The sequence below is a fragment of the Ascaphus truei genome, chromosome 12 (assembly GCF_040206685.1).
Source record: "Ascaphus truei isolate aAscTru1 chromosome 12, aAscTru1.hap1, whole genome shotgun sequence".
Lineage (NCBI taxonomy): Eukaryota > Metazoa > Chordata > Amphibia > Anura > Ascaphidae > Ascaphus > Ascaphus truei.
The window spans coordinates 45,222,649-45,249,167 of record NC_134494.1 but is presented as its reverse complement, the minus strand read 5'-3'; the positions used below and the strand labels follow the sequence as shown (position 1 = coordinate 45,249,167).

General features: G+C 53.7%; 1 protein-coding gene across 2 annotated transcripts in view; it reads left to right on the top strand.

Moving 5' to 3' along the window:
• The first annotated feature begins 307 nt into the window (after window positions 1–307).
• Window positions 308–26,519, top strand: part of EHF (ETS homologous factor) — a 58,021-nt gene continuing 31,809 nt past the window's right edge. The window contains exon 1 of one of the 2 annotated variants that reach the window (XM_075567572.1): window positions 308–513. The gene's annotated coding sequence lies outside the window, so the exon portion shown is untranslated. Of the gene's footprint in view, window positions 514–3,236; window positions 3,309–26,519 lie in introns of those variants that run through there. The other variant, XM_075567573.1, reaches the window with a different exon arrangement.

Below are 26,519 nucleotides of genomic sequence, written 5' to 3'. Positions count from 1 at the left end.
AAGAGGATCCCAGGTACAAGATGCTGACAATCTAAACAAAACAAGACAGCTGGATTATTTATAGTATAACAATGGATATGTGTGCCTGGGGAGGTGGCGTTGTGAGTACCTGCTTTCATATAAGAATGAAGTTGGGATTAATGAGTAATGTATAACTGTCCCCCCCCCCCTCCCTCCTAATCTGTCACTCCTGCCAATCCCTGGTCAGACCTGTTTTATATCACATGCAAATTGGCAAATGATTACGATCCTATTTTCTTTTGCTACAACCAACATTGGTAAAAGGAAGTGACACTGGGAAAAACCCTGATTGGCTGATTAACCGTCAGTGCTGTGTATCTGGCTCAAATATTTAACAATTATACCCATGCCTGTTGTGTAGCCACTCTGTGTGTGTGCTGCTATTTTATCAGTGGTGTTTACCTTCCACCTGTGACAGTTATACACCAGTATACAGTAACCAGCGGCCGTGTTATCTGCCTGTATGATACAATTCTATCCACCTGTTATCAGGTAAGTGCTTCTCTGTGTGTGTTTATTCCCACAAAATGTATATGATAAGAACAGAAGTGACACATAAGTGATGTATTTGAAACAACGTGGTATGAAGCGGTATATAGTATTTGGGACGTCATTTCATAAATCATAAATAGCCGCATGCATAATTGAAAATGAGAAACCTATTTTGGTGATGGAGACTTTTTACAAGTCATTCTAATTGTATATGTGATATATTGTATATTATTTATTTATTTATAAAAATGTTTTACCAGGAAGTAATACATTGAGAGTTACGTCTCGTTTTCACGTATGTCCTGGGCACAGAGATAAGACAAATAATACATGGTTACAAATACAGTTACATAATGAGCAGCGTATACATTATATACAAGACATTGCATGCACAGTTAAAGATAATACGTTATTGGCTTATGTAACAGTTACAGACCAGATTAAACTGTGAGGCAGCTTTAGTTTTGAAAGAACTTAGCCTGGTGGCGGCTGTGAGAGTCTCCGGTAGGTTGTTCCAGTTTTGGGGTGCACGGTAAGAGAAGGAGGAGCGGCCGGATACTTTGTTGAGCCTTGGGACCATGAACAGTCTTTTGGAGTCTGATCTCAGATGATAAGTGCTGCATGTGGTAGGGGTGAGGAGCTTGTTCAGGTAGATAGGTAGCTTGCCCAGAAAGTATTTGAAGGCAAGACAGGAAAGGTGAACTTTGCGCCTAGACTCAAGTGACGACCAATCTAGTTCTTTGAGCATTTCGCAGTGATATGTGTTGTACTTGCATTGGAGAACAAAACGGCATATACCTTCTTCTTTTTTTTATTAAGGTGTCATGTAATCTGTCTGATTATTCTTATTAGAATGATTATTATTTGGCTGTCAGAGTGTTTCACCATTATTTTGTGTTTAATAAAAAGATATTCTAGAACAGCTGCTTCTGGTACCTGTGAGATTCGTTACAAAGTTGTTTCAAACATCTTCGTGAGATATGAAACACCACAAATGTGGTAAGACCTTTGAAATGCAGTAGTCCCCTTGTATCTGGTACAGTATAGTCACTTCAGACTGCTGCTGGTAAGGTATATCGGGGGCTGCTGGTAAGGTATATCGGGGGCTGCTGGTAAGGTATATCGGGGGCTGCTGGTAAGGTATATCGGGGGCTGCTGGTAAGGTATATCGGGGGCTGCTGGTAAGGTATATCGGGGGCTGCTGGTAAGGTATATCGGGGGCTGCTGGTTAGGTATATCGGGGGCTGCTGGTAAGGTATATCCGGGCTGCTGGTAAGGTATATCGGGGGCTGCTGGTAAGGTATATCGGGGGCTGCTGGTAAGGTATATCCGGGCTGCTGGTAAGGTATATCGGGGGCTGCTGGTAAGGTATATCGGGGGGCTGCTGGTAAGGTATATCGGGGGCTGCTGGTAAGGTATATCGGGGGCTGCTGGTAAGGTATATAGGGGGCTGCTGGTAAGGTATATCGGGGGCTGCTGGTAAGGTATATAGGGGGCTGCTGGTAAGGTATATCGGGGGCTGCTGGTAAGGTATATCGGGGGCTGCTGGTAAGGTATATAGGGGGCTGCTGGTAAGGTATATCGGGGGCTGCTGGTAAGGTATATCGGGGGCTGCTGGTAAGGTATATCCGGGCTGCAGGTAAGGTATATCCGGGGCTGCTGGTTAGGTATATCGGGGGCTGCTGGTAAGGTATATCGGGGCTGCTGGTAAGGTATATCGGGGGCTGCTGATAAGGTATATCCGGGCTGCTGGTACGGTATATCGGGGCTGCTGGTAAGGTATATCGGGGGCTGCTGATAAGGTATATCCGGGCTGCTGGTAAGGTATATCGGGGGCTGCTGGTAAGGTATATCGGGGGCTGCTGGTAAGGTATATCCGGGCTGCTGTTAAGGTATATCGGGGGCTGCTGGTAAGGTATATCCGGGCTGCTGGTAAGGTATATCGGGGCTGCTGGTAAGGTATATCGGGGGCTGCTGGTAAGGTATATCGGGGCTGCTGGTAAGGTATATCGGGGGCTGCTGGTAAGGTATATCCGGGCTGCTGGTAAGGTATATCGGGGGCTGCTGGTAAGGTATATCGGGGGCTGCTGGTAAGGTATATCCGGGCTGCTGGTAAGGTATATCGGGGGCTGCTGGTAAGGTATATCGGGGGCTGCAATATTGTGACAGTGTCCGATTTTATCAAGTCTCCTCTCAATACAAAATGACCTCCGGTGAGAGACACTGAGTTGGACTGGACCGTCTGTAACTGAGTATGTTCAGAAATAGGCGATACTCACAGTGAAGGAGACGTTACCGTCAGGCCATGTTTTACACAAATGGCGACTCATTTGACCTTTTCCCCACATTTTCTCTACTTTTCTTGTCTGTTTTTTAGCGGATAAATGTAAAACATTATGGACGGATGTCGAGCGCGTGTGTGCGCCTCTTTTGCTGCATTTTAGAAATGTGGTATGTCTCATCGCGCACTGGTTACGTCCGCGGGTCACCGTGCACTTAGAATAAAAGTATTGATCGTGTGCTTAAACTTGGGGGGGGGGGGGGGGCTAAGGAGTGGGAGGGGGGGGGGCTAAGGAGTGGGAGGGGGGGGGGCTAAGGAGTGGGAGGGGGGGGGGTTAAAGAAACAAAACGGCAGAGATTCTGATTACAAAGAAGTTGTTTTCTCTTTCTAAAGTAAATGTGAACATGTGGGTCTGGACCCAAGTTATGGCGCCGGCGCAGGCTCGCGGAGACCACGGAAACGGATGTGAAACTGATGGAGTTAACCCTGTCAGTGCTGTGAGGTTACTAAGCAGGTCATTGTGAGATGGATGGGGGGGGACTCCTTCCTCTCTGTTTTGGGACAGGTCCTGACACATTCGCACTCCAGTTCTTGTTCTGTAGCATCGCATTGTGTTTCCCAATGTGGGGGGCAGGGGGGGGCGGGGTGACTAAATGGTTAGAAATCAGATACCGTCGCTACCCCATGTGCCACACGTGTTATAATACGGCTGATAGGATGCCTCCTTTACCTGCTAAACTGGAGTCAGGGAATGGGAGCTTTGCCTTTGGAAGCCGTGCGTGTGCGTGTGCGTGTGCGTGTGCGTGTGCGTGTCCTTGTGAGACATTACATGAGAAATATACACTGCAAATATATTAACTGTGTAACAGGGAAGCAGGTAGCTCCGGTTTTAGTAGAGAAGGAGAAAAACTGGAAGAGCACTACTGTAGGTATCAAAAAAGTAGAAAGGAGGGTGCGTATCCCATAAAAAGATTATTTATTGGTCATGGAAAAACAGGGCAATGGAGAGCCCTACCAACGCTGCACGCGTCACAGAGCGCTTTCTCAAGGTATCAGCTCAGGTTTTAGGGCTAGTCATGCAGCCTTAATATGTGCAGAGGAGAGAGGGGGATATGAGAGACACTGTCACATATATAAAGGGTTAATATGTGCAGAGGAGAGAGGGGGATATGATAGAAACAGTCACATATATAAAGGGTTAATATGTGCAGCTTAGAGGGGAAAAGGGAGAGGGGGATATGATAGAAACAGTCACATATATAAAGGGTTAATATGTGCAGCTTAGAGGGGAGAAGGGAGAGGGGGATATGAGAGACACTGTCACATATATAAAGGGTTACTATGTGCAGCTTAGAGGGGAGAAAGGAGAGGGGGATATGAGAGACACTGTCACATATATAAAGGGTTAATATGTGCAGCTTAGAGGGGAGAAGGGAGAGGGGGATATGAGACACTGTCACATATATAAAGGGTTAATATGTGCAGCTTAGAGGGGAGGGAGAGGGGGATATGAGAGACACTGTCACATACATAAGGGGTTAACATGTGCAGCTTAGAGGAGAGAAGGGGGAATAGACATAAAGATGCCCTAAATATGAAAGAAAACCCAAGGATCATGTAGGATGTGAGGTTTTACAGCGGGTAGGAGAATGGGCAGACACGGGGTTCCGCGTGGTTCTGATCTGCTGTCCTATAATCCTATATAGTACATGGGATCCTCGTGCTGCAGTTATTTTAGATGCATATGTTGTGTTCCTGTGGTCCCAGTATGAGGAGGGAAGCAGAGCGGTGTGAGGGGCTTTCAGCCCTTTAAATAAGCTGCAAACATTGAACTCTGTTTAATGTAATAACAGTGCAGACCGCTTAAACAACATTAAAAAATATATTTATTTATAAACTGTTTTACCAGCAAGTAATACATTGAGCGTCATCTCTCGTTTCCACGTATGTCCTGGGCACAGAGTTATAATGACAAATACATGGTTACAAATACATAGTTACATTAAGTGAAAAGGGTTATACAGTACATTATATGCAAGACATTGCATGCACAGTTACAGATAATATATAGTATAGGCGTATGTAACAGTTACAGACCAGATTAAAATGTGAGGCAGATTTACTTTTGAAAGAACTTAGACTGGTGGCGTCTGTGAGAGTCTCCGACAGACTGTTCCAATTGTGAGGTGCCCGGTAAGAGAAGGAGGAGCGGCCGGATACTTTGCTAAGCTCAGATGATAAGTGCTGCGTGTGGTAGGGGTGAGGAGCTTGTTCAGATAGGCGGGTAGCTTGCCCAGAAAGTAATTGAAGGCAAGACGGGAAAGATGTGCTCTACAAGAGTTTCATTCAATACAAGGGGAAAAAAAGTGAAATTAAACAAGCACAGAAGCACAACACTGAGTTAGGTAAACATGGATTTCAGGCAAAAGGTGACACGGTGTGCTCGTTTGCATGTCATTTCCCAGAATCCCTTGCTGCAGTGGAAGTGCTGTATGCTGGGTGACAATGGGGAAAGACAGGGTTGCAGACCTGTCTAAGACATGCAAATGAACATACAGTAATATTTACAGTTGCTTTATGCTTTACTGTGGAGGGTTTTTGTCACTTTTTTTACCCACCATAACCTTAATAATTGTGGTATATATATATTATTAAAGACATATGCCCAAGTGCAACCTATGCTAAATGTAGACGACAGATACTTTATCCTATATCCGTACTTGCAGTGTATTGATCCAGAGGAAGCAAACAAACCCCAGTGACACATCATCTAATGATATCTCATAAGGGGAAATTAAATCCCTTCCTTTTGTAACCTATGTGGGTTTCTCCTTCATGAGCACTAATACGTACAACAAGTAGCTACTCCCTAACTTCTGGTTGCAAACTTGAAATGTTTTGGCCAAAGGATTTAACAAAATGACCCATATTTATGAGAACGAAGTAGAAAAAACAGGTAGTACTGCACTGAGTAATTTGTTGTGTCTGTAGCTTTGGGGCTATTGTTGTATACATTAGATCAGCGGTGCGCAATCTGTGGGGTGCGACCCCCAGGGGGGGCGCGAGACTGCCGACGGGGGGCGCGGGGTTTACAGAGGCCCCGCGCGCTTCCCGAAGGCACTTAAATTAAGTGCCGGGGGAGCTGCAGGGCCTCTGTAAACCATACTTACCCGTGGCTCCGGCGGCTTCCTCCCGGCGTCGCCATGGCAATGCGGCGTCAAAATGACGCTGCGAGGTCATGTGACGTCACGTTGCTATGGCAACGTGACGTCATTACGCCGGTGCGAGGGTAAGTTGGGGTTGGGGGGGGCGCGGGAGTGAGGGGACAGCCGGCAAGGGGGCGCAGGGAAAAAAGTTTGCGCCCCCCTGCATTAGATCATTGTCCCAATAGCACTCCAAGGACTCGATGTCAAACGACGCCGCGGGTCTTGTGCCTTCACATGACCCCGCGGCGTCATTTGATGCCTCGTTGCCATGGCGACGCTTTGCCGAAGACCCGGCAGAGAGCACGTAGGGGAGTTAGAGGCCTCACGCCTCCCCCAACATTTAATTTAAATGCAGTGGGGAAGAGTGCGGGGCCTCTATAATCGCCGTGCGCCCCCCCTAGAAATTCTCGCACGCCCCCCGTTTGCGCACCGCTGGGTTAGAGTAAGGGTTCTGGGAGTTAGTTCTGTGCTGCCCTCCATGCTATGAGCCCACAGCAGTAAGTCTCTCCTGGGCAGGAGTGGGCTGAGGCCCTGCCCTGTTAGGATGCGGCCAGGGGGGCGCTGAGCGTGCAGGCGCTCATGCGCGGTGGTGGCGCATGCTCATGCGCCCGCTCAGCGCCACCCTGGACAAGGCCTAAGGGGGTAAGGTATGCTGAGGAGGGGTGCTCAGGGCCTCAGGCCCGGGGTACTGCCTTCATTGAATGGAACCTGTAATGCTGTATTGAACCCAATAAACCCCAGTTATACCCTCTCTGGTGTGATGTCTGGAGTGTGAACACTAAGGCCTCGACCATGTTACTTGCTTGCTGGCGGAAGCGCACTAACGCGCGCTCCCGCTCAGCACTGAGCCCATACAGTCGTAATTAGAGCGGCTTTAGTAGGGGCTCACCTACGCTTCCGCAAGCGCGCGGAAGCGTAGGTCTTAGGGAAATTTAAAATTCCCCCGCTTGCCGGCGCGACAGGCCGGTCACGTGAGCGGTTCGCCCAATGAGGGCGAACCAGCTCCGTGACGTCACTGGCCCGCCCCCGGCCAGTGACGCGCCCGCCCCCGGCCCGCCCCCTGACGGCCCCCTGACGGCCCCCTGACAGAGTGTGCGGTAAGCAACCGCAAGGCCAGGGAAAGCACCCGCTTTCCCTGCACCTCAGTGCGCCTCAGCACGTCAGCAGGGAGCCTGGCCGAGGCCTAAGAGTTGCCTATGAGGTTCATCCTGGGCTGGAGGCGCTGCGCTGACCGAAGAACCATCCCTGAGAGCCTGTCCTGATGCCTCCCTACACCACCGCGGAGATCTCAGGAACCGTCTTTTCAAACATTAGTGTGAGAAAATCAGAAACCCCGTTTTACACAAGGTCCTTTTACCTTAAAAACACAAGTGAAATTGTACAGTAGGTTGGTGATAAAAAAAAGGTAGTGGTATACAGTGTCACTGTACTCAGTGACTTATGCCACCGCACTGATATATGAAATGGTGCATATTAAAGGTATACACCGCTTTGCAGATTACAGGTATACATTACTTTGCACATTATAGGTATACAGGCATACCCCGGTTTAAGGACACACACTTTAAGTACACTCGCGAGTAAGGATATATCGCCCAATAGGCAAACGGCAGCTCACGCATGCGCCTGTCAGCACGTCCTGAACAGCAATACCGGCTCCCTACCTGTACCGAAGCTGTGCGCAAGCGGGGAGACTATAGAGCCTGTTATAAATGCGTTATTTACATCAGTTATGCACGTATATGACGATTGCAGTACAGTACATGCATCGATAAGTGGGGAAAGGTAGTGCTTCACTTTAAGTACATTTTCGCTTTACATACATGCTCTGGACCCATTGCGTACGTTAATGCGGGGTATGCCTGTATACTGCTTTGCATATTACAGATATACACCGATTTACATATTACAGGTATACATTGCTTTGTATATTACAGGTATACATTGATTTGCATATTACAGGTATATATTGTTGTGCATATTACAGGTATACACTGCTTTGCATATTATAGCATATTATATTATTTTATAATTATAGGTATGCACTGATTTTCATATTACATGAATAAACTGATTTGCATATTTCATATACACTGCTTTGCTTATTACAGGTATATATTACTTTGCAAATTACAAGTATATATTGTTGTGCATATTACAGGTATATACCAATTTACATATTACAGGTATACACTGATTTACATATTACAGGTATACACTGCTTTGTATATTACAGGTATACATTGATTTGCATATTACAGGTATATATTGTTGTGCATATTACATGTATACGCTGCTTTGCATATTACACATATATATTGCTGAGGTTCTGTGAGGAGGTGCTGAGGCTCTGTGAGCAGGCACTGAGGTTCTGTGAGGAGGCGCTGGGGTTCTGTGAGTAGGTGCTGAGGTTCTGTGAGGTGGCGCTGAGGTTCTGTGAGGTGACGCTAAGGTTTTCTGAGTAGGAGGTTCTGTGAGGAGGTGCTGGGGTTTTATGAGGGGGGTGATGGGGTTCTGTGAGGAGCTGCTGGGGTTCTGTGATGGGGTGCTGATGTTCTGTGAAAAGACGCTGAGGTTCTGTGAAGAGGTGCTGAGGTTCTTGAAAAGGTGCTGAGGTTCTTGAGAAGGCGTTGAGGTTCTTGAGAAGGTGCTGAGATTCTGTGAGGAGGCACTGAGGTTCTCTGAGGAGGTTCTGTGAGGAGGTGCTGAGGCTCTGTGAGGAGGCGAGGAGGTTCTGTGAGAAAGCGCTGAGATTCAGTGAGGAGGTGGAGGGATTCTGTGATGGGATGTTGAGGTTCTGGGAAGAGGCACTGAGGTTCTGTGAGGAGGTGCTGAGGTTCTTGAGAAGGTGCTGACATTCTGTGAGGAGTCACGCCGCTGAGGTTCTGAGAGGAGGTGTTGAGATTCTGTGAGGAGGCACTGAGGTTCTCTGAGGAGGTGCTGAGGTTCTGTGAGGAGATGCTGGGGTTCTATGATGAGGCGCTGAGGCTCTGTGAGGAGGAGGTTCTGTGAGGAGGCGGTTCTGTGAGGAGGCATTCTGTGAGGTGACTGAGGTTCTGTGAGGAAGGACTGAGGTTCTGTGAGGAAGGACTGAGGTACTGTGAGGAAGGACTGAGGTTCTGTGAAGAGATGCTGAGGTTCTGTGAGGAGGTGCTGAGATGCTGTGAGGAGGCACTGAGGTTCTGTGAGGAGGTTCTTTGAGGAGATGCTGGGGTTCTATGAGGAGGCGCTAGGGTTCTATGAGGAGGTGCTGAGGCTCTGTGAGGAGGCAGTTCAGTGAGGTGGTACTGAGGTTCTGTGAGGAAGGACTGCGGTTCTGTGAGGAGATGCTGAGGTTCTGTTTGGAGGTGCTGAGGTTCTGTGAGGAGGCGATGAGGTTCTGTGAGGAGATGCTGAGGTTTGGTAAGGAGGTGCTGAGGTTCTGTGAAGAGGCGATGAGGTTCTATGAGGAGATGCTGAGGTTCTGTGAGGAGGTGCTGAGGTTCTGTGAGGAGGTGCTGAGGTTCTGTGAGGAGGCGATGAGGTTCTGTGAGGAGACGCTGAGGTTCGGTGAGGAGGTGCTGAGATTCTGTGAGCAGGCACGCCACTGAGTATCCGTGAGGAGGTGTTGAGATTTTGTGAGGAGGCACTGAGGTTCTGTGAGGAGGTTCTTTGAGGATATGCTGGGGTTCTACGAGGAGGCGCTGGGGTTCTGTGAGGAGGCGCTGAGGCTCTGTGAGGAGGCAGTTCTGTGAGGTGGTACTGAGATACTGTGAGGAAGGACTGAGGTTCTGCGAGATGGTGCTGAGGTTCTGTGAGGAGGCGCTGGGGTTCTGTGAGAAGGCGATGAGGCTCTGTGAGGAGGCAGTTCTGTGAGGTGGTACTGAGGTACTGTGAGGAAGGACTGAGGTTCTGCGATGAGGTGCTGAGGTTCTGTGAGAAGGTTCTGATTCTGTGAGCAGGTGCGCCACTGAGGTCCTGTTAGGAGGTGCTGAAGTTCTGTGATAAGGTGCTGAGGTTTTGTGAGGAGGCACTGAGGTTAGGAGGTGCTGAGGTTCTGTGAGGAGGCGCTGAGGTTGAGAGGTGCTGACGTTCTAAGGTTAGGAGGTGCTGAGGTTCTGTGTGGAGGTGCTGAGGTTCTGTGATGAGGTGCTGAGGTTCAGTGCGGAGGTGCTGAGGTTCTGTGATGAGATGCTGAAAGGTTAGAAGGTTCTGTGAGGAGGTGCTGAGGTTCTGTGATGAGGCGCTGAGGTTCTGTGATGAGGCGCTGAGCTTGGAAGTGCTGAGGTTCAGTGCGTAGGTGCTGAGGTTCTGTGCTGAGGTGCTGAGGTTCTGTGATGAGGCGCTGAGGTTCTGTGATGAGGCTCTGAGGAGGACATGCTCAGCTGCAGGAAGCACTGAGCTCTCCTCAGAATGCAACAAAGTATCAGTGCTGCTTCTCATTGTAGGCAAAGGACTGGAGTATTCTCAAAGAATTCACTTTCCACCACAGCTGCACACGACGTTCCTTTTCACGATTTAATTTTATTAAACTTATTCAAAATGAAAACATCGAGGCTCTTTTATTTGATAAAGGAAACAATTCTGGGCCTTAGAATGGTCATCTTTAACAGAATACCAAAAGCAATGGACATCGGGCAGGTTTAATGGGACCAAGAGATCTCAAATTCCAAACGGCACCTTTAAGCACGGTCATCTCAGCTGCATGGGCTACTGATCCATCTGGATCCAAAAGGAAGAACCAGAGAGAACTAAAAATTCCCTTCTGCGTAAAAAACGCAGTGAATCGGGCGCATATCCACTAAGCAGCGATGAGCTGTAAGCCACAGGTTATTTGTACCCTTATTGTCTCGCTGGTCTTTCATAAGCCACATTTATAGTAACATTTCACTTTCAGTTTTACTTTTCTTTGTTCTTTCGTTATTCTTGTGCTAAACCCACGCGACAGAAGATTCTTTCAGTTTAAAGCGGGATAGTGTACGCGCTCTTTGTGTGTTTAACCGCACAGATAACGTTACCGCGTGTATATTCCCGGGCACACTGTATCTGGGAGACGCATTCAGTGCAGGGGGACTTTCTCCACTAGGAATACTTGAGGTATTGTATACAGTAGGACCCTTGTATTACACCAATAAATAACTTGCAGGGAACAAGCTTGTGAAGCTCAGAGTTTTGTCCTCTCAGGTATGACTGTGGCCTGAGAATACGGACATTTTCTTAGTGGTCACAGTGGCTTAAAACACGAATTGGTGCGGTGTCTAACTGCAAACAAAATGTTCATTTATTTAACACTAGCTGATATACCCGGCGTTGCCCGGGCGTGGAAGGGCAGGGGGGGGGGAGGGGCATGGAAGGGCGGGGGGGGGGGCCAAGGGGCGTAGAAGGGTGGGGAGGGCAAAGGGCAGGGGGGCAAAGGGCAGGGAGGGGTGGGGGGGGCAAAGGGCAGGGAGGGGCGGGGGGGCAGGGAGGGGTGGGGGGGGAGGGAGGGGCGGGGGGGTTTCAGAGAGGGGCGGGTTGGGCAGGGAGGTGCAGGGAGGGGAGGGAGGGGCGGGGCAAAGGGCAGGAAGGGGCAGGGAGGGGAGGGAGGGGCGGGGCAAAGGGCAGGGAGGGCCAAAGGGCAGGGAGGGGCGGGGGGGGCCAAAGGGCAGGGAGGGGCGGGGGGGGGCCAAAGGGCGGGGGGGGGGCAAAGGGCAGGGAGGGGCGGGGGGGGCCAAAGGGCAGGGAGGGTTGGGGGGGCCAAAGGGCAGGGAGGGGCTGGGGGGCCAAAGGGCAGGGAGGGGCTGGGGGGCCAAAGGGCAGGGAGGGGCGGGGGGGCCAAAGGGCAGGGAGGGGGAGGGTGGGGGGGGGGCAAAGGGCAGGGAGGGGCAGGGGGGGGGCAAAGGGCAGGGAGGGGCAGGGGGGTCAAAGGGCAGGGAGGGGCGGGGGGGCCAAAGGGCAGGGAGGGGCGGGGGGGCCAAAGGGCAGGGAGGGGTGGGGGGGGCCAAAGGGCAGGGAGGGGCGGGGGGGCCAAAGGGCAGGGAGGGGCAGGGGGGCCAAAGGGCAGGGAGGGGGAGGGCGGGGGGGCCAAAGGGCAGGGAGGGGGAGGGCGGGGGGGCCAAAGGGCAGGGAGGGGGAGGGCAGGGGGCAAAGGGCAGAGGGAGGGCAGGGGGCAAAGGGCAGGGGGAGGGAGGGCAGGGGGCAAAGGGCAGGGGGAGGGAGGGAAGGGGGCAAAGGGCAGGGGGAGGGAGGGCAGGGGGCAAAGGGCAGGGGGAGGGAGAGCAGGGGGCAAAGGGCAGGGGGAGGGAGGGCAGGGGGCAAAGGGCAGGGGAGGGAGGGCAGGGGGCAAAGAGCAAGGGGGCAGGGGGCAAAGGGGGCAGGGGGTAAAGGGCTGGGGGGGCAGGGGGAGGAGGGGCAGGTGGAGGGTGGCAGGGGACAAAGGGCAGGGGGCAAAGGGCAGGAGGGCAGGGGGCAAAGGGCAGGGGGAGGGAGGGCAGGGGGCAAAGGGCAGGGGGCAAAGGGCAGGGGGAGGGAGGGCAGGGGGCAAAGGGCAGGGAGGGCAGGGGGCAAGGGGCAGGTGGGCCGGGAGGGTAGGGGTGGGCAGGGAGGGTAGGGGGGGCAGGGAGGGTGGGGGGGGGGGGCAAAGGGCAGGGGGAGGGAGGGTAGGGGGGGCAGGGAGGGTAGGGGGGGCAAAGGGCAGGGTGAGTCAGGGACGCGGTAATTCCCCTGCGTTTACTCACCTTGCACACGGCCGCGTTCCTCTTCCTCCGGGTATCGGCCGCCCTCCTCCTCCACCTCGGGCTCCTCAGCGGAGAGGCTGAGACGCTCCGGTGAGGAGGTGCTGTGCGGGGAGAGGCGGAGACAGCCGGAGGAGCGGCCTCTGGGACGGGGAGCGGCCTGTGTGAGGGTGGGGGGGGATAAGCGGAGCGGGGGGTAAACGGGGGGGATGAGCGGGGGGGAGAGCGGGGGGAAGGGGGGGAGAGTGGGGGGGAGGGGGGGTGAGCGGGCGGGGGGAAGGGGGGGAGAGCGGGGGGGGGGGGGGGTGAGCGGGTGGGGGGTGAGGGAGAGCGCCGGGTGAGGGAGTGGCCTATGGGTGGTGAGAGCCGTGGGGAGCGCAAGCTTTCAACGCTTTGGCCAAAGGGTTAAACTAAATGACCCTATTTCAATAGAATATATAAGTATTTTACTGTGTATTTCTGTCATGTTGGATGTAGCATTGGGCTTCCCTGTCGTACGTCTTATCTGCCAAGGTCACAGTTCTGGCTGTTTCCAGATGAAAATCCCCTTAGACTTCTATATTGATGTATGTCTGAAAACCGTCCAATTGGGCTCTTTGGGTGATATAGATTACACCCGTAGTGCAGGGGACTTCAGGAAGTCTCTGTATCTCCCACAAACACAGCAGTGATTATACTGAGGTACAGCGAGATGTCAGAGCCATCACAAATGTGTCATAATTTCTTCACCACAACGTTGGAAATGACTTTGTGCCCTTGTGTGCGAGCCAGCACCCATCCCACGGATAACACAGCTACACAGAGCGATTCCCACCACAAAGGGACCTTTCTCCCCACACCCCCAGTTATCCTTCCTGCACCAGGCTCTGAAACGTTTTCTTTTACGAACCTCGTTTCTTCTCGGTTTTTAACCTTGAACTGGTTTTTAGTGGAGGCCGTGTACATTGTATGATACACACGGGGGTCTGTGCCTCAAGGGCAAAGTGAATATACTCTGGGGCAACACAACCTGCATATAATGTATCAAAGAAAAAAATCCTATTCATTGCAATAGGACCTTTTGTCTTAACACCCATGTTGCAGGCATTTTGCCCCAGAATTGTTCTGGTCTTGCCTTGATACCAATGCCCTACGGTTGCTTTTGAATTTAGGTTCCAATGTAGAAGCCATGTACCATGCATGAGAAGCAAACTCTGCACTTCACCCTGGTGTATTGGCCGCCTGGACGCTGGGGGGGGTGAATTTGTGTCTCAGTTGTTGGATCCCATATTACTGGAGTTCCCTCGCTCTGTGGTGCTGGATGACCACAACACGTGGGTTGATGACCCAGACAAATGGTATATGTGCTGCTGTCTTGCGCTCTGGGGGAATGCTGACACACAGTCTTATCGGTGTGTGCTAGTGCCGTGTTGAGGAAAGGTATGAATGTGGTGCCTCTTCGCAAAGGGAGGGGGACCCAGAGGCATGGAATAGATATCTTCTTACCTCTGTCCTGGTCACCCCGATCCCGTAAATGCTGTTCCATGTGGGTAATGATGATGCGCAGCAGCGGTTGCGGTCCCGTCTTAGCAGCTGTGTGCAGGCAGCGCCTTCAGCAATGAGACCTCCCACACCCTTCCTAGTAGCGTTTGTCCTCGATCACAATGGATGAAGCGAAGAGAGAAAATTTAGGCAACCGGAGCAACAGCGAGAAAACGGCAATGATTGATGGTCAAAACCCACGGTCAAGGAAAAGGGGCTTTATTGAAAAACACAAGTGAGACGAGCAGTCCCCATGTTCTCCCTCCTACGTGTTTCACGCCGCTGGGGTGCTTCGTCTCCGAAGAACATGGGGACTGCTCGTCTGACTTGTGTTTTTCAATAAAGCCCTTTTTCCCTGACCGTGGGTTTTGACCATCAATCACTGCCGTTTCCTTGCTGTTGCTCCGGGTGCCTCTTCTCTGATGATCCAGACAATGTTGAGGCTAGGGATCTTTTGGATACCATGGGATCCATGGGATATAGTCCATTTGTGCATGGCGCGTCACATGAGCACGGTCATACTCTCGACTTGATCTTCAGTTGGGGAGGTGACGTTTTCCTCCCCCTTATGGACAGATAAAAGGGTGATCCGAGCTCAGACTGGAGGTGACCCGCCTCCCCTTAAACAGAGTGGTGGGCCCGTGGCAGCTTGGGTATGGCATAGGGGGCTGTTGAGCCCATTAGGTTTAGGGCTGCCCTGGGGGCCCATTTGTCCTAATTTTCTCTGGACGACAACATCTCTGTCGGCATCGAGAAGTACAACTTGGCCCTCCATGCAGCCACGGACCAAGTAGCCCCTTTTCGGAGAATGCCTGCCCGGATACTTGCTATGATCTCAGGTCCTCCGTGCCAAGGGTACTGCAACCTACACTGGGTGGGTGGCCTTCTCCCGTGCAGCTTCAGAGGTCTGGAACTCGCTAGCACCAGAGCTCAGGTGTACATCTACCTTATCACTGTTTCGGGCTCGGTGTAAGACTTAGGCTAAGGCCCCGGTATCTCCGCTGCAACGCACGCCCGCGAGATTGGCGGCGCGTGCAGCCGATTACCTGGTCTGCCGGGAGCTGCAGGAAGAGAGACCGGGGGTGGGGGGGGCGTGGCGGGGGAGTGACGGGGGCGCGGCCATGACGTCACCCGGCAGGTTCGCCCTCATTGGCTGAACCACCGGGGGGCGTGCCGTATCGCTCGACGCGAGTCCTGCTCTCGCTGAGCAGCTCGCGCCTCAGCGCTGCGGCCCCCCCTCGCAGCGAGCCCAGCGCCATTGAGGGGAGGGCTCTCGTGCGTTCAGCGTCCGCCACAGCGGACACTGTAGTAGGCAGCGGGGTCAAGCCCTTACCTCTTCCTTCTGGCTTTTCCTGTCTAACAAAGTTAATTGTGTATCACTTTAGTTTGTTCTTAAACTGACTGTAAAGTATTGCGGTGCCCCCTTAAGGGGAGGTGTGTTTTTACGTAAAAAATAAATGATTACGATGATGAAGCGTTTCCATCCAAAACCAAAACTGAAACGGTTGATAAAAGTGCTCTGTGGGTGTGTTCCCTGTATTTATATACACTGTGAGAATGAACTCCAAGCTTATGGACTGGTCCGCACCTGTATCTAGACCTGTCTGGCAGAGAGCCTCATGCTTCCCAAAACAATATGTGTAATATCGAAAAGCTGTTCTACCAAATCTCTACATGTAACATAAATCAAACTCGTTTCTGCTACACAGCAAATATACCTCTGAGAAACTGTCAGGGGTGAGTCTGGGCCCATATATCATGTGCTGGAGTAACTGTCAGAACTGCAACCCGGATCTGTTCAAGTCAGATGCCCCTGGAAACATAGTGACTTCTTACTTGGTGTGTATGAGCAGGCAGGGATGTGGATGCGGATAGAGTGTAGCACAGTGTGAGCAGCAGAGTATAGCTTACATCGGATCTCACTCCATACATCACACAGGGGAGTAGATAAGTCACACAGGTGATATCAGGACACAGGTAGCAGTGAGAGTACGGATCTCTGCCTGGGAGAATTCTGCCGTTCTGTATCTGCACTTACATAACAATTTCATTCCCTAAATGTCCACTTCAGTGGCTGGCTCCTTTATCAGTATTAATGTAAGTGCAGCAAATGTAGCTGCTCAGCGCGGTAATTGTACCCACGTTGTTAACCCTTTCAGTGCTAGTGTCCAGCACTGGTCTTTAACTACCTATATTAGAATCCTTCATCATTTTATATCAGGTGAGCGCACATCACCGGGTTCTCTGGTTCACGTCACCTTGGAGTTAAAACCACAATCTTCATTGCACGTCCCCCTAGCGCGCCCCTGATGTTACTATCACCAATTTGGGTACAGCGGGTGGGGCTCTGTTTTCCCTGTGTTGTGTGTATACAGACTCTGCACTGTTTCTGGACTAGTTTTTTATTATTATTATTATTATAGTTTATTTATAAAGCACCACCATATGCCGCTGCGTGGTACAATGGGGGTACAGGGTTATGTATTTTACGTGACAAACATTCGCAGACAGATACAGAGAGCTAATGAGGGCCTGATCCTGAGAGCTTACACTCTATAGAGGGAATGAATGTGGAAACAAGAAGGCACAGTGGCTGCTCACTGCAGGATGGAGTGTATCTGAGCTGTGTGTAAATAACCACTCCTGAAGCCGGTGACAGAGTTGTTGTCAATTTCTGCTTTGAAGAATTATTGTAGTGGCTATGACTGAAGACTTGGGTGGAGGTGGGGAGTGGGGGGGGGGGGGGGATTCTGCATACACTTAAAAGGGATCGCCGGGGTAATTTTCCTCTGAAAATCCCCAAAAGACTTAAATCGGCGGATCCACAGTATAAGGGTTCAGCCCTTAGAGCATAATCTGAAAACGTGAGTTATTTAAATGTAGGAATTGATGGCGACTATAGCAGGATTGAGCAATGCGGTCTAATCTGGCTAAACACATTACCACTAATGAGGAAGGAACACCTGGACAGGGGGGTATACACAGGGCCGGCAGGGTCCCCTGTCACACGAGTGTCACTTGTAGGGAGATGCTTAGGGTCTCGTCATCCACTGCGGCTTGTACATCTGTGGGGGGAATTCTTCACTTTAAGGCTCATTCCCACAGGTGGCACGTTGCATTTCTTCGGGGTCCCTGAATAGAGAAGTGTTTGTCAATTAAGTGTTTTCTTTCCCCCTATGCCCCCCTGTCCTTATCTCAGAGAGCCAATAAAGATAAGGGGAGGGGGGGGGCCTCTGGCTGTACAAGCGCTCGCTGATCACACAGTGACATCACACAGTGACATCACACACAAGGGAGCAGCCAGAGGAAAGCAAACCCCTCCCTAGTCTCACTTTAACAAATAAATTAAATACTTATAGGTGCCAGATTTGGGTACCCGGAGGAAACCCCTTAAACATGTCACAGGGATTAGTTCGCTTTGCGCCTAAGAGGTATTGCCCCTTTAACCCTTTGAGTGCCGGAGGGTGCCACGGCCCATTTGGTAAAGCACATTCACGTGGCCGTGGCGGCCCGTAACCTAGACACGGAAGGATCCTCCTCCACCTCCCCCCCCTCAGATCGCGTCCCGCATTGATCTAAGCAGGAAACAAGCGCTCCTCGGACATGACGTCCTGGGGAACCCAAGGGGTTCATGGTCGCGTCTGTGTGTGTTTGTGTGTACTTATTCCTGTATTGTGTTATGATACAATGTATTAGGCCGCGTCCATGGATAGCGCTTGCGGGCGGAGGCGCGCTTCCGCTCGGCACTGAGCCCCTACAGCCGCAATGAGAGCGGCTTTAGTAGGGGCTCGCCTACGCTTCCGGAAGCGCAGGTCTTAGGGAAATTTTTAGTTTTCCCGCTTGCCGGCGCGCAGGGCCGGTCACGTGAGCTCCGTGATGTCACTGGCCCGCCCGCCGACACGCCCCCGACACGCCTTATGATTGTCTCCGGTACACAGATAAAGGTCGTGCAATGAAATAGTAAGGGACTTACATCCCTCCTTCCGGCCTGGACCCCCTAATGAATCACTAGCCCCTCTGATTAGGGGGTGCTATATTTACGCTGGTTCTTGGGTGGGCACTGTCCTGGACCTGTGTTCCCCCTTTCCTTCGCTCTCCTTCGTTTATATGAGGAGCAGATAAATCGCCATTTACAAGTTGACATCCGTCAACCGTCCTTGAAGGGGTTAATAAGAATACTGCCGTGCGGGGAAATAGCGGTGACCGGGGATGGCTCGGCAGATGCCACTCTTTGCATGGCGTGTTTATTTTTCAGCAAATCAAAGCTTACGTGTGATGTTATCGGAGCAGATCAACAGGTGCAGGGAGCAGAGCTGGCTGCCAACTCACACTGTGCAGCTTAATAATACCCTGCCAGAGCATTCACCTGATAACAGCCGCCCCTGCCATTAACCGGATTAACCACTGGCTTTATGGCGGGTCTCACCTTAACAACCACCTCACCAACACACACACACCGCCTCACCCCCAACACACACACCCCCACCTCACCCCCAACACACACACCCCCAACTCACCCCCAACACACACACCCCCAACTCACCCCCAACACACACACACCCCCGCCTCACCCCCAACACACACACACACCCACCTCACCCCCAACACACACACACCCCCACCTCACCCCCAACACACACACACCCCCACCTCACCCCCAACGCACCCCCCCCACCTCACCCCCAATACACACACCCCCCCGCCTCACCCCCAACACACACACCCCCACCTCACCCCAACGCACACACCCCCACCTCACCCCCAACACACACACCCCCACCTCACCCCCAACACAAACACACCCCCAACTCACCCAAAACACACACACCTCACCCCCAACACACCTCACCCGCAACACACACAAACCCCCACCTCACCCCCAACACACACACACCCCCACCTCACCCCCAACATACACCCCCCCCACCTCACCCCCCAACACACACACACACCCACCTCACCCCCAACACACCCCCCCACCTCACTCCCAACACACACACATCCCCACCTCACCCCCAACACACACCCCACCTCACCCCCAACACACACACCCCCAACTCACCCCCAACACACACACCCCCCCACCTCACCCCCAACACACACACCTCACCTCACCCCCAACACACACCCCCACCTCACCCCCAACACACACACACCCCCACCTCACCCCAACACACACACCCCCACCTCACCCCCAACACACACACCTCGCCTCACCCCCAACACACACCCCCACCTCACCCCCAACACACACACACCCCCACCTCACCCCAACACACACACCCCGCCTCACCCCGAACTCACAAACACCCCCACCTCACCCCCAACACACACCCCCACCTCACCCCCAACACACACACACACCCACCTCACCCCCAACACACACACACCCCCACCTTACCCCCCAACACACACACACACCCACCTCACCGCCAACACACACCCCCACCTCACCCCAACACACACACACCCCCACCTCACCCCCAACACACACCCCGCCTCACCCCCAACACACACACCCATAACTCACCCCCAACACACACACACCCCCACCTCACCCCCAACACACACCCCCACCTCACCCCCAACACACACACACCCCCACCTCACCCCAACACACACACCCGCCTCACCCCCAACACACACACACACCCCACCTCACCCCCAACACACACACCCCCCACCTCACCCCCAACACACACCCCGCCTCACCCCCAACACACACACCCCCACCTCACCCCCAACACACACACCCCCACCTCACTCCCAACACAAACCCCCACCTCACCCCCAACACACACACACCCCAACCTCACCCCCCAACACACACACACACACACCCACCTCACCCCCAACACACACACCCCACCTCACCCCCAACACACACAACCCCACCTCACCCCCAACACACACACACCCCCACCTCACCCCCCAACACACACACACCCCCACCTCACCCCCAACTCACACACCCCCACCTCACCCCCAACACACACACCCCCACTTCACCCCCCAACACACACCCCGCCTCACCCCCAACACACACACCCCCACCTCACCCCCAACACACACACACCCCCAACTCACCCCCAACACACACACACCCCCAACTCACCCCCAACACACACACCCCCAACTCACCCCCAACACACACACACCCCCGCCTCACCCCCAACACACACACACACACACCCACCTCACCCCCAACACACACACACCCCGACCTCACCCCCAACGCACACACCCCCACCTCACCCCCAATACACACACACCCCCGCCTCACCCCCAACACACACACCACCACCTCACCCCAACGCACACACCCCCACCTCACCCCCAACACACACACACCCCCACCTCACCCCCAACACAAACACACCCCCAACTCACCCAAAACACACACACCTCACCCCCAACACACCTCACCCGCAACACACACAAACCCCCACCTCACCCCCAACACACACACCCCCCCACCTCACCCCCAACATACAACCCCCCCCACCTCACCCCCCAACACACACACACACACCCACCTCACCCCCAACACACACCCCCACCTCACCCCCAACACACACACATCCCCACCTCACCCCCAACACACACCCCACCTCACCCCCAACACACACACCCCCAACTCACCCCCAACACACACACACCCCCACCTCACCCCCAACACACACACACACACCCACCTCACCCCCAACACACACACCTCACCTCACCCCCAACACACACCCCCACCTCACCCCCAACACACACACACCCCCACCTCACCCCAACACACACACCCCCACCTCACCCCCAACACACACACCTCGCCTCACCCCCAACACACCCCCCCACCTCACCCCCAACACACACACACCCCCACCTCACCCCAACACACACACCCCGCCTCACCCCAACTCACAAACACCCCCACCTCACCCCCAACACATACCCCCACCTCACCCCCAACACACACACACCCACCTCACCCCCAACACACACACACCCCCACCTTACCCCCCAACACACACACCCACCTCACCCCCAACACACCCCCCCACCTCACCCCCAACACACACCCCCACCTCACCCCCAACACACACCCCGCCTCACCCCCAACACACACACCCATAACTCACCCCCAACACACACACACCCCCACCTCACCACCAACACACACCCCCACCTCACCCCCAACACACACACACCCCCACCTCACCCCAACACACACACCCCGCCTCACCCCCAACACACACACACACCCCACCTCACCCCCAACACACACCCCCCCCACCTCACCCCCAACACACACCCCGCCTCACCCCCAACACACACACCCCCACCTCACCCCCAACACACACACCCCCACCTCACTCCCAACACAAACCCCCACCTCACCCCCAACACACACACACCCCAACCTCACCCCCCAACACACACGCACACACCCCCACCTCACCCCCAACACACACACCCCACCTCACCCCCAACACACACACCCCCACCCCCACCTCACCCCCAACACACACACACCCCCACCTCACCCCCCAACACACACACCCCCCCACCTCACCCCCAACACACACACCCCCACCTCACCCCCCAACACACACCCTGCCTCACCCCCAACACACACACACCCCCACCTCACCCCCAACACACACACCCCCCCACCTCACCCCCCATTACACACACCCCCACCTCACCCCCAGCTCACACACCCCCACCTCACCCTCAACACACACACACCACCACCTCACCCCAACACACACACCCCGCCTCCCCCCCAACACCCCCACACCCCCACCTCACCTGCAACACACACACCCCCCAACCTCAACCCCAACTCACACCCCCCCACCTCACCCCCAACACACACACACACCACCACCTCACCCCAACACACACACCCTGCCTCACCCCCAACACACACCCCCACCTCACCCTGAACACACCCCTCACCTCACCCCCAACACACCTCACCCCCAACACCCCCCAACACACACACCCCGCCTCACCCCCAACACACACCCCCCCACCTCACCCCAACACACACACCCCCACTTCACCCCCAACACACACCCCACCTCACCCCCAACACACACACACACCCACCTCACCCCCAACACACACACCCCCCACCTCACCCCCAACACACACCCCGCCTCACCCCCAACACACACCCCCACCTCACCCCGAACACACACCCCCACCTCACCCTGAACACACCCCTCACCTCATCCCCAACACACCTCACCCGCCTCACCCCCAACACACACACACACACACACCCACCTCACCCCAACACACACACCCCCACCTCACCCCCAACACACACCTCCACCTCACACCAACACCCCCCCCAAACACACACACCCCCCACCTCACCCACCTCACCCCCAACACACCCCCACCCCAACACACACACCCCCCCACCTCACCCCCCACCCTCAACACCCCCCCAACACACACACCCCGCCTCACCCCTAACACCACCCCAACACACACACCCTGCCTCACCCCCAAAACCCCCTCCCCACCTCACCCCGAACACCCCCCCACCTCACAAACAACACCCCCCCCACATCACCCCCAACACTCCCCCCACCTCACCCTGAACACTCACACCCACCTCCCCCCCAACACACACACCCACCTCACCCCCAACACACACCCACCTCACCTCCAACACACACCCACCTCACCCCCAACACACACACCCACCTCACCCCCAACACACACACCCCTACCTCACCCCCAACACACACCTCACCCCAACACACACCCACCTCACCCCACCTCACCTCGAACACCCCCCGCCCCTCACCCCCAACACCTCACCCCGAACACCCCCCCCTTCACCCCGAATACCCCTCCACCTCACCCCGAACACCCACCACCACACACTGGGCATTGTCTTGAGGAGGCAGATATCAGAGGCACAGTTTATTGCTTCCCCGGAGCTGGCCTGTATATTGCATGGAGCTGGCCTGTGTATTACACAGTTTATTGCTTCCCCGGAGCTGGCCTGTGTATTACACGGAGCTGGCCTGTGTATTACATGGATGCCAAGAGATGTTTTATCAGCTAATAAACCTGACGCAGGCGGGCGGCTCCTTGATTTCACAGACAAGGGGCGTATTATAATTCTCTCCTTTCTTCCTGTCTCTTCTTATATCTCTCTCCCGCTGCGGTATAAAACATTCCGTGCTGGGCACGCCTTCTCTGCAGCGCGCTGAGAAGCAAAATACTGCCGGCTCGTCCAGCACTGCAGGGGTTAAAAGGGGCCATGTCATTGAAAAGGGGCAATTTGCCGGGGCGCCGTTCAGCCACTGAGGGGCAGTTGGACATGGCAGTTTAGCCATCAAGGTCAAGGTTAGGTTTTTTAGGGTAAGGGGTTAAGGTAAGTATTAGGGGTTGGGGTTAGGGTAAAGGGTTAAGGTAAGGATTAGGGGTTGGGGTTTTTAGGGTAAGGGGTTAAGGTAAGGATTAGGGTTTGGGGTTTTTAGGGTAAGGGGTTAAGGTAAGGATTAGGGGTTGGGGTTTTTAGGGTAAGGGGTTAAGGTAAGGATTAGCGGTTGGGGTTTTTAGGGTAAAGGGTTAAAGTAAGGATTAGGGGCTGGGGTTTTTAGGGTAAGGGGTTAAGGTAAGGATTAGGGGTTGGGGTTTTTAGGGTAAGGGGTTAAGGTAAGGATTAGGGGTTGGGGTTTTTAGGGTAAGGGGTTAAGGTAAGGATTAGGGGTTGGGGTTTTTAGGGTAAGGGGTTAAAGTAAGGATTAGGGGTTGGGGTTTTTAGGGTAAGGGGTTAAGGTAAGGATTAGGGGTTGGGGTTTTTAGGGTAAGGGGTTAAGGTAAGGATTAGGGGTTGGGGTTTTTAGGGTAAGGGGTTAAAGTAAGGATTAGGGGTTGGGGTTTTTAGGGTAAGGGGTTAAGGTAAGGATTAGGGGTTGGGGTTTTTAGGGTAAGGGGTTAAGGTAATGATTAGGGGCTGGGGTTTTTAGGGTAAGGGGTTAAAGTAAGGATTAGGGGTTGGGGTTTTTAGGGTAAGGGGTTAAGGTAAGGATTAGGGGTTGGGGTTAGGGTAAGGGGATAAGTTAAGGATTAGGGGCTGGGGTTTTTAGGGTAAGGGGTTAAGGTAATGATTAGGGGTTGGGGTTAGGGTAAGGGGATAAGTTAAGGATTAGGGGCTGAGGTTTTTAGGGTTACCTGTAGCAGCGGCGAACGGTCCCAAGGCTGAAACAGCCACGGTCATTCCTTTCCGGGGCCCGAAATGAACCCAAGGAGATAAATCTGTGTAATTGAAACGTTTTTATCCAACAATGGAATATCTAGAAGTATTTTTAAAGGAAAGTTAATGTGCAAACACGATGAGCGGAGACTCAGGAGGTTTCGCTGCGCCCGTTCATCAGATGTCACTGTGTGTGCAGCGAAAGTTTGCACAAGCAAAGCCCCCTCCTTATCTGTGTTGGCTTCCAACAGGACAGGGTGAAGAAACCAGCTGATCGACAAGCACCCTTCCCCATGAATAAGCATTGAATTCCTCTGAATTTCCGAAGAAACAAAACAAGCCAAATATTTATTTAAGCTGATTACATCTGTATGAGAATTACATTGCAAAGTTATTGCACCATTAACTCCTCAGCTGCTGCCCAGACCCGCGTAGCAATGCTCTTCGACGTGCCCTGCGACGTGCCCTGCGACGTGCCCTGCGACGTGCCCTGCGACGTGCCCTGCGACGTGCTCTGCGACGTGCCCTGCGACGTGCTCTGCGACGTGCCCTGCGATGTGCTCTGCGACGTGCCCTGCGACGTGCTCTGCGACGTGCCCTGCGACGTGCCCTGCGACGTGCTCTGCGACGTGCCCTGCGACGTGCTCTGCGACGTGCCCTGCGACGTGCCCTGCGACGTGCCCTGCGACGTGCTCTGCGACGTGCCCTGCGACGTGCCCTGCGACGTGCTCTGCGACGTGCCCTGCGACGTGCTCTGCGACGTGCCCTGCGACGTGCCCTGCGACGTGCTCTGCGACGTGCTCTGCGGGTCCCTCTGACTGTGGAGGCATTTAGTGCAGAGGCAGAAATATCTCCCTTACAAGCCCGGTACTGGCAGCCCGGCTCCCACCCCGTCTCACGGTCAAACTCTAAACTCAGGGCGGGCGATACACTGGGGGGTTATTCACTTAACTGTGATAGTGCTCATCGGGGAACTATTATATGGAAACTCCCACTGAAGTCCGTGGGAGTCTCGATATGGTAATGCCCCAGCCAGCACCATCCCGGTTTAAAGAAATAACCCTAATTAGATGCTGCGCGCCAAAGTCTTACAGTTCTACTTTGTGAATAGGCTTTGGTTTATTAACATAGAAATATCTCCTGAACATTGCACAATATTGAGACCTTTCATGTACAGCCACCAACATCTGGCACAGCTGCCATCACCTGGCACAACCTCCAGCATCTGGCACAGCCACCAACACCTGGCATAGCCACCAACATCTGGCACAGCCGCCAATACCTGACACAGCCTCTAAAACCTGGCACAGCCGTCAACATCTGGCACAGCCGCTAACACCTTGCACAGCATCCAGTACCTGGCACAACCTCCAATACCTGGCACAACCGCCAACACCTGGCACAGCTTCCCACATCTGGCACAGCCTTCAATACCTGACAGAGCCTCTAATACCTGGCACAGCCGTCAACATCTGGCACAGCCGCTAACACCTTGCACAGCATCCAGTACCTGGCACAACCTCCAATACCTGGCACAACCGCCAACATCTGGCACAGCCGCCAACATCTGGCACAGCCACCAATACCTCACACAGCCTCCAACACATGGCACAGTCTCCAACATCTGGCACAGCCTCCAACACCTGGCTCTGCCATGTCATCTGGCACAGCCTCCAACACCCGGCACAGCTGCCAACACCTGGCACAGCCAAGAACACCTGGCACAGCTGTCAACACCTAGCACAGTCTCCAACATCTGGCACAGCTGCAACACCTGCATAGCCTCCTACACCTGGCACAGCCTCCAATATCTGGCATAGCCTCCAACACCTGGCACAACCGCCAACATCTGGCACAGCCGCCAACATCTGGCACAGCCGTCAACATCTGGCACAGCTGCAACACCTGCATAGCCTCCTACACCTGGCACAGCCTCCAACATCTGGCATAGCCTCCAACACCTGGCACAACCGCCAACATCTGGCACAGCCACTAAAACCTGGCACAGCCGTCAACATCTGGCACAGCTTCCAACATCTGGCACAGCTTATATCTGGCCCAACCTCCAAAACCTGGCACAGCTCCCA